The sequence below is a fragment of the Micropterus salmoides genome, unplaced genomic scaffold, assembly GCF_014851395.1.
Source record: "Micropterus salmoides isolate LMB-PRFRI ecotype aquatic unplaced genomic scaffold, ASM1485139v1 Ms_hic_scaffold_6, whole genome shotgun sequence".
NCBI classification, from domain to species: domain Eukaryota; kingdom Metazoa; phylum Chordata; class Actinopteri; order Centrarchiformes; family Centrarchidae; genus Micropterus; species Micropterus salmoides.
The window spans coordinates 8102903-8113835 of NW_024044348.1; positions in this window are offsets into that span (position 1 = coordinate 8102903).

A 10933-nucleotide genomic window follows, 5' to 3' on the forward strand; every position below is an offset into this window, starting at 1 on the left:
GCTACAGTGCTGAAAAGAAACTTGGGGTTGTTCCTATTTTCCTCTATTAATGACGAGTAGTACGCTGCTCTAGCATTACGGAGGGCCTTCCTATAAGTTTTAAGACTATCTTGCCAAATTAAACGAGAATTTTCCACTTTGGTGGAACGCCAATTCCTCTCAAGTTTTTTAATTTGCGAGTTTCAGTATTATACCATGGAGCTAACCGTCTTTGTTTTAGTATTTTCCTTTTTAGAGGGGCTACAGAGTCCAGTGTCATTCGCAGCGAGCCTGCAGCACTATCAGCAAGATGATCGATTTGGGAGGGACTGAAATTAGCATAGGAGTCCTCCGTTACTTTGTGACTAGATAATGTATTTAGAGCTGAAGCATCCTTAAATTTAGCTACAGCACTATCAGACAGACATCTTGTATAGAAATTTTTGCCCAATGGCGTGTAGTTCAGCAATACAAACTCAAAAGATATCAAACAGTGGTCAGATAAAGAGGGATTCTGTGGGAACACCACTAAATGTTCAATTTCAATACCATACACCAAAACAAGGTCGAGGGTGTGGTTAAAACAGTGAGTCGGTTCTTGAACACTCTGAGAGAAGCCAATGGAATCTACCAGAGAGATAAACGCAGTACTAAAGCTGTCATTCTCAACGTCCACATGAATATTAAAATCCCCTACAATAATAACTTTGTCCGTTTTAAGGACTAAAGTTGACAAAAACTCTGCAAATTCAGATAAGAATTCAGAATACGGGCCAGGTGCTCGGTACACTATAACGAAGAGAATTGGTTGCAGTGATTTCCAACTTGTGCCTCGAGGAATGTGAGTATTAATATGACTGGGAGGGGTGGATTCATTTAGGCTAACATATTCTCCATCACCCAGCCAGGTTTCAGTAAGACAAAACAAATCAATATCATAATCTGATATTAGTTCATTTACTAGTACACCTTTAGAAGAGAGAGATCTGATGTTTAAGAGTCCACATTTAACTCTCCTATTCATTTGCACTATTGCTCTTGTGATTTTAATTTTTATGAGGTTTTTATGCACAGCTCCTCTTCTGTTTACCTTTTTAAATAATTTCAATGGTCGTGGGACAGACACCGTCACTATAGGATTTTCACTAAGTAACTCCTGAAATGGAGGTGCTGAGAATTGTGTTAGACTGCGACTCTGCGTAGGGTTTTGGGTGGGTAACTGCTGAAAAAGAAGGGCAGAGAAGTGTGTTAAACTGCGACTCTGCCTCCTGGTCTCAACTCTGGGTTGTCATGGATTTGGTCCACTAATAAACTTGGCCAGATTTCTAGAAATGAGAGCTGCTCCTTCCCAAGTGGGATGGATGCCGTCTCTCCGGATCAGACCAGGTCTTCCCCAGAAAGTCTGCCAATGATCAACAAAGCCCACATCGTTTGCTGGACACCACCTCGACAACCAGCGGCGGAATGACGACATGCGGCTATACATGTCATCACTGGTCAGATTTGGCAGGGGTCCAGAGAAAACTACGGTGTCCGACATTGTTTTTGCATATGTACACACCGACTCAACTTTAATCTTAGTGACCTCCGATTGGTGTAACCAGGAGTCATTACCGCCGACGTGAATAACAATCTTACTGTATTTACGTTTATCCTTAGCCAGCAGTTTCAAATAAGACTCAATGTCGCCCGCTCTGGCCCCAGGGATGCACTTAACTATGGCCGCTGGCTTCGCTAACTTCACGTTTCTCAAAATGGAGCTGCCAATGATCAGAGTTGGTTTCTCAGCGGGTGTGTCGCTGAGTGGGGAAAATCTGTTACAAACGTGAACAGGTTGATGGTGCCCCGTGGACTTTGAATGCTTACAACTATTCCTCCTTCGGACAGTCACCCAGACCCCCCCCCCCCCCCCCCCCCTTTCCTGGCTGCACAGGAGATGCCAGGGGACGGCTACCAGAGGCTAACTCAGGCCGTTCCGCACCGACTACCGGGGACTGGCTAGCTACAGAAGCTAAAGACTGATCTACCAAGGTGCGGAGCCGGACTTCTAAATCACTGAGCCTCGCCTCCATGTCTATAAATAAACTAGGGAGAAGGAGAAGCCATCCCTAGCTGCTAAGCTAAAGTCGCTAACGGCTAAGCTAAAGTACTGTAGCGTCAGCTACCAAAACTTTATAACAACTATGAGATTGAACAGCAGTCACTAAAAGATGGAAAGAACTGTGAGTGCTTAGGCAAAATTACTGTAAAGAATAAGTGTTTAGCGGACAGTTGGCCGCTGTAATCTAACAAATGTAACTGTAACAACACGGTACCAACACACAAGCACCGGAAACGGAAATGAGTCGACACGCTTACCGCAATACGTCAGCAGCAGTTTGCGCTCATATGGATAAGAATAATTGGTGGTATCAGGGTCTGCTGTCAATCTGTTATAGTTTGTATGTGTAGTATCACATCTACACATACAACAGCGTCCTGTCCAAAAAGGCTGCCTACCGCAGTAAAATGAGAGACAAAATTGCATTAGTATGAATGTAGTGCAGCATGATGATGCAATGAGCAGAGCAATCGTCCTTCACTGTGAAGGTCTAAACCAAAATAATTCCTCTGACAGCAAACATTCACCCAACTGAAGTGTCCTTGAAAAAAAACACGTCCTAGTGGCACTGTACTGTAGCAGAATTTCTCCTTTGGGGATTACTAGAGTATCACAAAACTAAAATTAAACCATGTACATCAACAGGGCTGTCTGTTGTAAAGGGAAACAATCACATCGAGGAAGCTGAGACAGTGCTGGAGAAACCTGTCAAAAGGTTTTGGAAGATTGTTTGATGCAATATGTTCACATAAAGACAGATTAAACTCCTGAATGTAAATAGAAAAGTCAATTTTGCCAGTCAAGGTAAAATTATAATTCTGTCTGGCTTTAGTCACTTGTGTATGAATCTAAGCAATGCTTTATCTGTAGTAGGAGAAAAATAATGTAGTGTGAATACGCAAAAGAATTAAGTGTACAACCTACTCTAGAAACTTGGCATAAATTGATAAAGAAGCAATTTAGAAATGTATAATTTGGCTTTACATATAGGGGTTTTATCTGTACAGGTACACCTGCAATGACCAATGTAACAACATTAGAAAAGACTGAATTGCTAGTGGAGGAAGTGGCAACACGAGCTAGAAAAGCTAAAACGGGTCAGTGAATGAACAGGGATATGATCTTAAACACTGAAAAAAAAAAATCTTTTTGGAAATGTATGACAACATACCAGCACTTTGATGGTACAGTGAAAAAAAATGTCAGCAATTCTTAGAAATATCCCAACAGAATATAACATTGGCAAATCCCAAGGTCATTTCATAGTTAATTCAAGTCTAAAACCAATTCTTGAGTCCCTGGTATCAGCAAATGGGAATAAACAAGGTAAAATGAATTCATTAACTTCTAGGAGAAATAATGCAATACATCAAATAGGCAACACACTATGTGCAGATGAGCAAGAATTATTCTTAAGTGGGTATGCCTTTAAGGCAGCAAGGGGAGATTTTGGATTAGAAAAGCAATTTATACTTTAAACTCCACCAGCCGTGAGATTTGTGACCTGTTAGTAGGGTTCATTATTCAGGGGGCTGTTTAGTTTCTATACCTTACTGTGTCATGGGGAAAAAAAAAACATAAATAAGCTTAGTTGCAGCTATACTCAACAGCAACGCCTGGTAGCAAGGATACACCCTGTTGCTGCTGGAGTCAATTTTCAGCCACTGTTAACTACCTGTCCTCAAAGATTTAGGTTAATAAATTATTTAAAGCCCACAAAAGTAACATCTGAAGTATTAGAAACTGGCAGTGGCTGTGGATATCAAACTATAAAAATGAGGTAATGTACCATGAGAGAATAGCAATGGTAATATTAGTAGATAGCTATACATCACCCTCAGCTTCTCGAATAGATATTTTTTCCCAGCTGAGTATATGGCATGCTGATACAGCCTGGTTTCTGAACTTCTGGATAGGATGTTTCAAATTAGCAGGGTCCATTGTCTGTCTAAAGACTTGCTTCACTCAAATCACACACAACTTCAGACATAGTTACTGTTTTATTTGGTGATGTTTTGCCAACCCACTTCAACAGCAGAAGTGAATATAATTTCAGATTTTGCAGCTTAAAACATTTAAACAAAACACCCCAGCACACCATTTTGAGCATTTGAAAAACTAACCTAAATAAGTGGGTTTTTAAATGTTTTTTGAAACAGTCAACATACTCAGCTGATCTTTTGTGAGGAGGTAGATCATTCCAGAGTCTGGGTGCTAGTACAACAAAAGAACGGTCGCCTTTTATTTTACATTTGGTATGTGTTGGTTGGTGTAAATGTAGGCAGGAGCTATGCCATGAAGTGCTTTATAAGTGATATAATAATAAAAATAATTAAAAAATCAATCCTGAACTTAACTGGAAGCCAATGATGCAGCAAGACTAACAAAGGAATGATGTGTGATCTACGACTAGTCCTACTTAAAAGACTATCTGCTGCATTCTGTACAAGCTGTACAAGCTGTATACAAGCTGCATACAAGCTGTGGCAGGGGAGTTTGACTCAGGCAAGTGAAAGGGGCATTGCAGATGTCGAGACTGGAGAAAATGAAGGCATGAATGATGAAGTGATGAGGGAGAAGCTGACAGTGATGGTCTGATTTTTGCATTGTTTCTTCGTAGAAAAAAACCAACATGATTTAACCCGTTTGTAGACATGGTCTTCGAATTTCAAATATAATGCTTTAGATCAGAGCTCACTGATAGGCGGACCGTGGTCCGGATCTAACCGCTGTCCTCTCCGGCTGACAGCTGATTTATTATTGAGAATTACTACCTTGTGACGGAGCATTTCTATTTTAACCCGCGCAGCTTTCTAGCATTTACTGTACTGGTTTAGCGGACCAGGAAACTCACAGACCAATGGCATGTGCTCCAATGGTCTCATGTGACACTGCTCAGCCAATCAAATCTGTGCATTCCGATGCTTGCGAGTCGAGTCCACGAGATTCACCAGAGACGTTTTGGAAACACACACGAATTGAGGAGACAAAAGGGAAAAGAGATTTCACATGGCTTTTAATCAAGAATGTACAGATTTTTACATGTACATTCCTCCCACGGACAGTTCAGAACCAGAATATCTCATAGTTCCCCGAGAATGGGAACTCGAACTGCGTCGGTGACGACACTATGGGAACGCCTCTGGGCGTGGCAGGGCTGAAATCATGAATGAAACTACTCCAATCCTATTGGTGTTGCTAGAATGGTAGCGTGTGACGGCATAACTGGAGGCGTATATAAGCACGCTGCCACACCAGACACATTAGCTTTTTGCTATGAAGCAAGGCACTCTGGCATGTCCGAGACTACTCAGAAAAAAAGCAACCACGAGAGGAAGTTTTCTAGATACCTGGAAGGAGAAGCAGAGGAGATGGCTGGTCAGCAGTTCAGGCAGTGTGTTTTTCCATGCCCGCGCTACATCACGGCTGGGGACACTCATGCCCTGTGTGTTTCCTGTCTGGGGATGCCGCATGCCCAGGCAGCTCTCGAGGGGGGTGCTTGCGGCCATTGCGAGGCCCTGCCCCTGAGGGTGCTGAGGTCCCGCGTGGCTCTCTTTTCTGAAGACGGCCGGATGCGCTCTCCCCGTGGCTCGGGCCCGGCAGTCGCTGAGGCTTCGGTCATGGGGCTCCCAGCGTGACATCTCCAAGGGCATCGGGACTGCCAAGGCTTTTTCCCGTTCCTCATCTGCTGGCTCCGACTCCCCTCTTCCCCGTTCGGGAGCCTGCTTTTCGGCTTCTCCCGCTCGAGGTGTGAGCCCGGAGAGGCTGCGGCTGTCTGGTTCTGAGGAGCTGGATGTGCTCAGCATTATGAAGGAGGAAGACTTCCGGGAGCCGGATCAACGTCATCAGTCAGCGCCCAGCTATGACGAACTCTTGGAGGTGGTGACACGGGCAGTGGGCAAGCTCCAGCTCGATTGGCCGCAGGCTGTGCCAGACACACAGGCTACCAGTAAGCTGGATGAGCGCCTCCTGCGGCGCCGCGTGCCGCCTCCGCGCCGGTCTCTGGCTTTTTTCAAGCAAGCCCTTCTCAGCACGTCTGACTACTCTATGATGAACTACATCGACGACTGGCTCATTTTGGCTCAGTCTCGGGAGTTAGTGGTTCGGCATAGAGATGTCGTCCTCGCCCATGGACTACGTTCCTAGTGGTGGTGTTGGACTCAACGACGATGCGGGCCCACCTGTCGTCTGCACGCGTCGGGTCCATTTTGTCCTCAGTGACCAGAGTGAAGCTAGGCCGCACCATCACTGTGAAACACTTTCAGAGGGTTTTGGGGCTCATGGCGGCAGTGTCCAGCGTAATCCCGTCTGGCCTGCTGCACATGAGAGCCCTGCAGTGGTGGTTAAAATCCAAGGGATTCTCCCCGAGGGGAAATCTGTTCCGTCTGATACGGGTTACGAGCAGGTGCCTTCGTTCCCTGTCAGTATGGAGGAAACCTTGGTTCCTGTCCCAGGGTCCCGTGTTGGGAGCGTCATGTCGCGGGACAATTATTTCGACAGACGCCTCACTCGCAGGGTGGTCATGGACGGCTGCTTTGCGAGAGGCTCCTGGCAGGAGCATCATTTCTCTTGGCACATAAATTGCCTGGAAATGTTGGGGGTTTTCTGAACTCTGAGGAGTTTTCTGCCCGCTCTCCGTGGTCGCCACGTCCTTGTCAGGAATTGTCAGGAAGGAAATATTTGAATTACCAGGGGGGTCTGTGCTCGCACCCATTATGCAAGCTGGCACCAGTTCCTTTAGGCGGGCCTGACGGCGGGAACAGTCGAGACGCTGCTCAGCTCAAGAGCCCCGTCCACGAGAAGAACGTACGGTCTTAAGTGGAATGTGTTTGCCACCTGGTGTAGAGAACGGTCGGTGGACCCAGTTACCTGCCTGGTGACTATGGTACTGGAGTTCCTCCAGGACTGTTTCTCTGCTGGCCTTTCCCCATCCACACTCAAGGTGTATGTGGCTGCCATGGCAGCGTTCCACGCCCCTCTGAGGGATGGGCCTCTAGGGAGGCTTCCACTGGTCGTGCACTTCCTCCGTGGAGCACGGAGGATGAGATCTGTGACTCGTTCCAGGGTTCCCACTTGGGACCTGGCAGTGGTTCTTGAAGCGCTGGCTGAGGCCCCCTTCGAATCCCTGGAGTCGGCTGAGGCCAAGCATCTGACCCTTAAGATGGTCTTTCTCCTCGCTATCACCTCTCTGAGGAGGGTGGGGGATCTCCAGGCACTTTTGGGTTTGTCCTCAATGCCTGGAATTGGACCTGGGGAGGGTCAGAGCCATTCTGCACCCCTGTTCGGGCTATGTCCCTAAGGTTCCATCCAGGTTGGCAGGGTCTACGGTGCTGCAGGTGTTTCATCCCCCACCTCATGTGACGGCAGAGGACATCTGCTCATCTGCTCTGCCCGGTCAGAGCGCGGAGTATTTACACTCTGAGGTCCTCCCGGTGGAGGAAAGCAGACCAGTTGCTGGTGGGTTTCGGGTCCCCCAAGGCTGGGCACCCCGCTTCTACACACACGATCAGCAACTGGATCGTTCAGACTATTTCCCTGGCCTATCAGGTGCGCAGGTTACCTTCACCTATGACCGTAAGAGCGCACTCTACTCGAGGCATGGCGGCCTCTAAGGCCCTCCTCACAGGGGCTTCGCTCCAGGATTTGTGTGAGGCAGATGGCTGAGCCACTCCTCACACTTACATCCGGTTTTACAGTCTGGACCTTCCTTCTGCACCTGGCACCTGTGTGCTCTCCTCTTAGTCGTGCCAACGGATTACTGCAAGCTGGGGGGGCAGGCGGAGGCTTCAGCGTGGCATAGTGGGTATTCTCATTCCCAGTTCGAGTTCCCTCGAGGGGGAACATCCCGGGTTACGTATGTAACCCTTATTCCCCGAGAAGGGGGACGAGACACTGCGTCGGTCCGCCACACCTCACCCCGCCTGGAGTGCCTTGCTTCATAGCAAAGAGCTAATGTGTCCGGTGTGCGAGCGTGCTTATATACGCCTCCAGTTACGCCGTCACACGCTACCGTTCTAGCAACGCCAATAGGATTGGAGTAGTTTCATTCATGATTTCAGCCCTGCCACGCCCAGAGGCGTTCCCATAGTGTCGTCACCGTCACGCAGTGTCTCGTTCCCATTCTCGGGGAACAAGGGTTACATATGTAACCCGAGACGATCTCCAATGCTAGCTGGCAGGAGAGCTCACGTTTCTCACTGAACAAGAGAAAGTAGGAAAGTGGTAGCTCTGTAAGAGGGAATGAAAGACAAGAGGAGGTATTACAGCTGTTCATTTGTTATGATGTGTTGAGTGTTTATTCATCCCTTCAAGCTACACTTTTTATTAAATTTTTTCTAAAAATTAGGCACTTTATTTAGTTTAATTAAATTTAGAATTTATTATTAGAGTAGTTATTATTTATTATCCCTCCAGTTTGATGTGAAAACTGAAAAATATTTTAATTAATATAAAAATATATTTGATTTGACAGTCCGTTGTTGACTAAAAACATATGTTGATACAACTAGACATTATGGTACTGAATGATAACGCACGTTAGTCGTTATGATGTTCCGGACCTTTGCTTTGGGAAATTTTCTTTAATTGTACCTTTTTGAATTCTAATTGAGTACCCCTGCTCTAGATTTCTAGAGCTTGGTTTGTCATAGGAGGCAAGTGAACCAATACAATGATGGACCAATGTTGAGAAACTTTTCAAAATTAATTTGAAGGAAATTTAGTGACATCTAGTCCTTTATAGCAGCTAAACCGTTATGGAGAGTGTCTAGGTTGCTGAAGTCATCTAGTTTTACTGAAACATAAAGCTGAGTGTTGTCTACAGTAACAATGATAGGATATACAACAAAAGCAACTGTTTATCTGGCCCAAGGGAAGTATATACACAGAGAAAAGAATAGTCAAGGACTGACCCCTGAAGCACCCCATATAAAAAGGGAGCAGATGAAGACACAAATCTGCCCAATGAGACCGAGAAGCATCTGACAAATATGAACCAAACCACTCTAGCACTTTCCTTGAGATACCAAAGCATCTGTTTAGTCTGTTGATGAGGACGGAATGATCGATGGTATCAAAGGCTGCACTTATGTCTAGTAGAAAAAAGATGGAGTGTTGCCCCCTGTTCCCTGAGCCTGCATGAGGATGTCATTTGTGACTCTTGACAAATCAGTGCTATGTTGTCAGCCAGATTGGAATATATCAAAAATGTTATTCCCTTCAACAACTTGAAGGAGCTGCTTAGTGACCAAAGTAGAAATTATCTAGGAAATCATCCCTATAAAAACTATTGAAAAGGAGTCCTGTGGATTATCCTGAGTAACTGGGACAGTCTGGAAGGACATGTTGCGGTGGAGTTTTCAAATTTCGAATGTCCACTGTATTGGATGTGGAAGGAAAACTCAGAAAAGTATTTATCAAAATCTCCAGAGATAAAAATGATGCTATCTGCGTATCAAGGTGCCACTACAGTAAAAAGGAAAATTTTGGGTAATTTCGGTAAATGGACCCTTTAATGTGTAAGTGTAATGTCTGTACATTACAATTTTTAAACTGATGGTGCTCTGGATTGTTCAAAATAGCCAGCTTTTTAATTCCCCAGATTTTAATTTCTGAGATATATTGCCTTTGATGAAAAATAACTGTTTTCAGCTGATTTTAAAGTCATTTCACAAAGAGGCACTCAAGTGAACAATACTAAGCATAGTGCCTCAGATGCTGTTTTTCTCAAAATCTCACTCTGTCAGACCCACTGTGTAAATTGCAGCAGGCTTGTCCGTTTGTTTTTCATCATGTCTATCATTCCCATCATTTCTGTTCTTTCATCTATTTTTAAAATGCAGGGACAATAATAAAAAAGATGGGCAGAGGACAATTTTTCTTGGGCTTTTGTATGATTGATTTTCACACTCAGAAAGGCTGAGAGAGGCAGAGAAATGGCATTTACTTTAGACTGAATTGAAGCTGAAACACCAGTGATTCCACAACATTAACTAATGAGATGCACAAGTGTCATCTCAATACAAAAATGTTTCAGCCCACCCTTGATGCTCAAATGTTACTAATGATGATTTCCAAAACATCAACACTGACTTAGGAGGAAATTTACATTTAAAATGATTTCAGGAGTCACATTTCCCAGTTAAAACTGTATTCATATCACATACATCATTTAAGCATTAATCAACTTTATAGTTTTGAACCAGAACCTTCAGTATTTGAATCATGCAGCTCATAAAGGTGTGGCAGATTTAGTAGCCCTAGCTATTATTCCATTGTGTCAGATAAAGGCATCAGATAAAGGATAGAGTGCACAACTTTTCCATATGAACATGTTCTCTTAATACCTGTCGAAAAGCCCAGTCTGCTCTGATTGGTAAGTGCACACATGCCTCAGCAGGCATTGCCAGCTGTGTATCTGCGTCAGCGCTGAAGGCACAAATAATGCGATAGAAACTGATATTTCTTCTGCCCAAAGTTGCTCGTTATTAATCAAGTGGAAAAGCTTTCAAGCGTTGTGATGCTGCTGCTGCAGTGGTGTGTCTGCCTGTTCAGCTGTCTGTCTGAAGCTGCAAGTGTGTCAGAGCTACAAGAGAGCTTCACTGGCTGGCCCAAGTTTGTGAACAATAACTAAAATTAAAGATGACATCATAGTGGGAATTTTTTGCTTTATTGTACCTCACCTAATCAGTCACCGATTTAATTTGATCACACACACACATCAAATTTGTTGCATGACAAACAGTTGCATGCTGGGTTGGGCTAAATGCTAAACTCATAGTGAATCTTCCAGTGGTAATTTCTATATTTGCTTCATTGCTGGGGAACTTCTACCTTCAGTGAGGTGTATGAGGC